Raw genomic sequence first — 5,912 nt, forward strand, 5'->3', positions numbered from 1 at the left:
TCGCTGGATCGAAGGGTAACTCTATATCTAGTTTTCTAAGGAACTGCCAGACTGACTTCCAGAGTGGCTGAACCATTATACAGTCCCACCAACAATGTATAAGAGTTCCAATTTCTCCACATCCTCTCCAGCATTTGTAGTTTCCTGTTTGTTTAATGGCAGCAATTCTAATTGATGTGAGACGGTATCTCGTGGTGGTTTTAATTCGCATCTCTCTAACAGCTAGTGAAGCTGAACACTTTTTCATGTGTTTCTTGGCCATTTGTATTTCCTCTTCAGAGAACTGTCTTTTCATATCTTTTGCCATTTTATAATTGGGCTGTCTGTACTATTGTCATTGAGTTGTAGGATTTCTATATATATGCAAGATATCAGTCTTTTGTCAGATACATGGTTTCCAAAAATTTTTTCCCATTGAGCTGATTGCCTCTTCATCTTTTTCACAAATTCCCTTGAGGTACAGAAACTTCTAAGCTTGAGGAATTCCCATTTATCTATTTTTTCTTTTGTTGCTTATGCTTTGGATGTAAAGTCCAGGAAGTGGCCACCTATACAAGGTCTTGAAGATGTTTCCCTACATTATCTTCTAGGAGTTTTATGGTACTGTCTTTTATATGGAGACCTTTGCTCTAATTTGAGTTAATTTCTATGTAGGGTGTGAGGTAGGGGTCCTCTTTCATTCTTTTGGATATGGATATTCAACTCTCCCAGCCCCATTTGTTGAAAAGACTGTTATGTCCAAGTTCAGTGACTTTGGGGGCCTTATCAAAGATCAGTCAGCCATACATCTGGGGATCTATCTCTGAATTCTCAATTCAATTCCATTGATCAATATGTCTGTCTTTGTGCGAGCACCATGCTGTTTTGACAATCATGGCTTTATAATAAGCTTCAAAGTCAGGGAGTGAATGTCCTCCCACTTCATTATTCTTTTTTAGAGTGTCTTTAGCAATTTGAGGCATCTTCCCTTTCCAAATAAATTTGATTACTAGCTTTTCCAAGTCTGCAAAGTAGGTTGTTGGAATTTTGGGTGGGATTGCATTGAATCTGTAGATGAGTTTGGGTAGAATTGACATCTTAATGACATTTAGCCTTCCTATCCATGAACATGGAATATTTTTCCATCTCTTAAGGTCTCCTTCTATTTCTTTCATTAGAGCTATGTAGTTTTCTTTGTATAGGTCTTTTACATCTTTGGTTAAGTTTATTCCTAGGTACTTAATATTTTTTGTTGCTATTGAAAATGCCATCTTTTTCTTGAGTGTCTCTTCAATTTGTTCATTTCTGGCATATAGAAACATTACTGACTTATGTGCATTAATCTTGTGTCCCGCTACTTTGTTAAATTTGTTTATTAACTCCAGTAGCTGTATCATCAGTTTCTCAGGGTTTTCCAGATATAAGATCATATCATCTGCAAACAATGACAGTTTTACTTCTTCCTTTCCAGTTTGGATGTTTTTTATTTCTTTGTCTTGCCAGATTGCTTTGGCTAGCACTTCCAGCACAGTGTTGAATAACAGTGGTGGTAGCGGGCATCCTTGTCTTGTTCCTGATCTTAGAGGGAAGGCTTTCAGTCTCTCACCATTGAGTACTATGCTGGCTGTGGGTTTTTCATATATGCTCTTTATCATGTTGAGGAAGTTTCCTTCAATTCCTACCTTTTGAAGTGATTTTATCAAAAAGGGATGTTGGATTTTGTCAAATGCTTTTTCAGCATCTATTGAGATGATTATTTGATTTTTCTCTTTTGATTTGTTAATATGTTGTAATACATTGATTAATTTTCTTATGTTGAACCATCCTTGCATGCCTGGAACGAACCCCACTTGGTCATGGTGTATGATTTTTTTAATGTGTCTTTGGATTCAATTTGCAAGTATTTTGTTGAGAATTTTTGCATCTATATTCATTAGGGAAATAGGCCTGTAGTTTTCCTTTTTTTGTAGCACCTTTGCCTGGCTTTGGTGTCACATTTATGTTAGCTTCATAAAGTGAGTTAGATAGTGTTCCATTTTCTTTGATGTTTTGAAAGAGTTTAAGTAAGATTTGTCTCAGTTCTTTTTGGAAAATTTGGTAGAATTCCTCTGTGAAGCCATCTGGCCCTGGGCATTTATATGTGGGAAGCTTTTTGATGACTGATTGGATCTCTTTGCTTGTGATTGGTTGGTTGAGGTTTTCTATTTCTTCTCTGGTCAGTCTAGGTTGTTCATATGTGTGCCAGTGTAAATGTATTATGTCCTCCCAAATGCCATTATCTTTGATGTAATCTTGTGTGGGCAGACCTATCAGGATTAATTAGATTGTAATTCTTTGAGTGTTTCCATGGAGATGCACCCCACCCAACTGTGAGTGATGACTTTGATTGGATAATTTCCATGGAGGTGTTGGCCCACCCATTGGGTGGGTCTGAATTTAATTACTGGCACCCTATATAAGATCAGACAGAAGGAGTGAGCTTGCTACAGCCAAGAGGGACACTGTGAAGAAAGCAAAGGAGCTGCAGATGAGACAGTTTGAAGATGGCTGTTGAAAGCAGACTCTTGCTCTGGAGAAGCTAAGAGAGGACAAATACCCCAAGTGCAACTAAGAGTGACATTTTTGAGGAACTGAAGCCTAGAGAGGAACATCCTGGGAGAAAGCCATTTTGAAACCAGAACTTTGAAGCAGATGCCAGCCACATGCCATCCCAGCTAACAGAGGTATTCTGAACACCATTGGCCGTCCTCCAGTGAAGGTACCCAATTGCTGATGTGTTACCTTGGACACTTTATGGCCTTAAGACTGTAACTGTGTAATCAAATAAACTGCCTTTATAAAAGCCAATACATTTCTGGTGTTTTGCATTCTGGCAGCATTAGCAAACTAGAACAATATGTTTACAGGAAATTGTCCATTTCCTCTACATTACCCAGTTTGTTGGCATACAGTTATTCATAGTATTCTCTTACAGTTTTTTGAATTTCTTCAGGATCTGTAGTAATGTCACCTTTCTCATTCATTATTTGGTTTGTATGGGTCTTCTCTCCTTTTGATTTTGTCAGTCTAGCTAGGGGCTTGTCAATCTTGTTGATCTTCTCAAAGAACCAACTTTTGGTATTATTTATCCTCTCTATTTTTTTTTTTTTTTTTTTTTGTTCTCTATGTCATTTCTTTCTGCTTTAATCTGTGTTATTTCTTTTCTTCTATGTGGTTTAGGATTGGTTTTCTGTACATTTTCTAGCTTCTTCAGTTGATCCATTAGTTACTTGATTTTGGCTCTTTCTTCCTTTTTAATGTATGTGTTTATTGCTGCAAATTTCCCCTCCAGTACTGCCTTTGCTGCATCTCATAGGTTTTGATATGTTGTGTTCTCATTTTCATTTGTGTCTAGATATTTAGCAATTTCTCTTGCTAGTTCTTTAACCCACTGATTGTTTAGGAGTGTGTTGTTTAACCTCCAGATATTTGTGAATTTTCTAAGTCTCTGATGGTTATTGACTTCTAATTGTATTCCATTGTGGTCAGAGAATGTGCTTTGAATAATTTCAATTTTTTTAAAATTTATGGAGCCTTGTTTTACATCCCAGCATATGATCTATACTGGAGAAAGTTCTGTGAGCACTAGAGAAGAATGTGTATCCTGGTGATTTGGGATGTAGTGTTCTCTATATGTCTGTTAAATCCAATTCATTTATCAGAATGTTTAGGTTTTCAATTCCTTATTGGTCTTCTGTCTGGTTGATCTATCTATAGGAGAGAGTGATGTGTTGAAGTCTCCCACAATTCTTGTGGAAACATCAATTGCTTCCTTTAGTTTTGCCAGTGTTTGTCTCATGTATTTTGTGGCACCTTGACTGGGTGCATAAACATTTATGATTGTTATTTCTTATTGTTGAATTGCCCCTTTTATTAGTATGTAGTGGCCTTCTTTGTGTCTCATAACATCCTTGCATTTAAAGTCTATTTTATCTGAGGTTAATATTGCTACTCCTGTTTTTTTTTTTTTTTGGCTGTAGCTTGCATGAAATATTTTTTTCCAGCTTTTCACTTTCAATTTCTTTGTGTCTCTGTGTCTAAGATGAGTCTCTTGTATGCAACATATTGATGGTTCATTGTTTTTGATCCATTCTGACAATCTATATCTTTTGATTGGAGAGTTTAATCCATTTACATTCAATGTTATTACTGTGAAGGCATTTCTTGAATCAACCATCTTACCCTTTGGTTTATGTTTTTCAGACATATTTTTCCCTCTCTCTCTTAATATCCTTTAATGTACACATACTGAATCGCTTTGGTACTGAACCTTTGTCCATATCTCTCTCTTCTTTCTTTGTTTCTCTGTTGGTAGTGTCCCCTTTAGAATCTCAAGTAGGGCAGGTCTCTTGTTAGCAAATTCTCTCAGCATTTGTTTGTCTGTGAATAATTTAAGCTTCTCCTCAAATTTGAAGGTGAGCTTTGCTGGATAAAGAATTCTTGATTGGCAATTTTTCTCCCTTAGAATTTTAAATTTGTCTTGCCACTGCCTTCTTGCCTCCACGATGGCTGTTGAACACTCATTACTTAGTCTTACGCTGTTTCCTTTGCATGTGGTGAATTGCTTTTCTCTTGCTGCTTTCAGAACTTGCTCCTCTTCCACATTTGGCAGTGTGACCAGAATATATCTCAGAGCAGGTTTATTTGGATTTATTCTATTTGGAATTCACTGGGTATTTATGGTTTGTGTATTCATGGTGTTTTGAAGATTTGGAAAGTTTTGCCCAATATCTTTGAATACTCTTCCTAGACTTTTACCCTTCTCTTCCCCTTCTGGAACACCAATGAGTCTTATATTTGGATGTTTTATATTGTCTACAATGTCCCTGAGGTCCATTTTGATTTTTTAACTTTTTTCCCCATTCTTTCTTTTGTTCTTTTGTTTTCCATTCTGTCATTGTCCAGGTCACTGATTTGCTGTTCAGCTTCCTCTAGTCTTGTACTATGAATATCCAGAATCTTTTTAATTTGGTCAACAGTTTCTTTAATTTTCATAAGATTGTCTATTTTTTATATACTATTGAAATTTCTTTGTTATGTTCTTCTAGGGCCTTCTTGATGTCCTTTATATCCTGTGCCATGCTCTTCTTCATGTCCTTTATACCCTGTGCCATGGTCTTATTGTTCATCTTTAGTTCTTTGATTAATTGCTGCAAGTACTGTGTCTCCTCTGGTCTTTTGATTTGGGTGTTTGGGCTTGGGTTCTCCATATTGTCTTGTTTTTTCATATCCTTTAAAATTTTCTGTTGTTTTTGGGCACTTGGCATTTGCTTAATGTGATAGGGTTTTTCTTTAGGATATGTATACTGATTCAAACTGTTATCTCTAATTTGTCAGATCTACAGCTTTGTGGAGTACACTTTAACTAACCAGCAGGTGGTATGTATGAGCCACCTATTCCCCTCAAGCCAGTTGTCCCCCACTTTGTCTTTGTGGTGAGTGGGGGTGTGAGTCTTATGGGGTCCAATTGGTGCACCAAGCTTGCATGTGTAGTTGGTGTTGCCTGCCCTGCATATGGGATGTGTGTCTGAGCAGCTAGGGAGGGGGCAGCTTTAATAATATCTCCCTGGTGTTTCTGGAGTATTAAAGCTGTTGCAATAGTCTAATCCTTCAGTTAAGTCTTGCCACAGTTTGTCTCTGCCACTGACCCACAAGTCCTTGGTATTGGTGTATGCTCCCTGGGACTTGTGAGTGGGTCCCTCTTCCAAGCTGTGCACTCCTAGGTCCTTTCCTGAAGGATGACTGTGCTATGTCACAGGTGAGTGCCATCCCCTAAGGGAGGTTCTGGGCTTCAGGGCTGTTTTAGGGCATTCCCAGTCTGCCGAAAGAATGGCTGAATGGGGCATGTTAATTCCCCCCTTTTCATCCAGCTCCACCTTCCCAACTCTGGGACA

This window comes from Choloepus didactylus, chromosome 10 (assembly GCF_015220235.1).
Source record: "Choloepus didactylus isolate mChoDid1 chromosome 10, mChoDid1.pri, whole genome shotgun sequence".
Taxonomy (NCBI): Eukaryota; Metazoa; Chordata; class Mammalia; order Pilosa; family Megalonychidae; genus Choloepus; species Choloepus didactylus.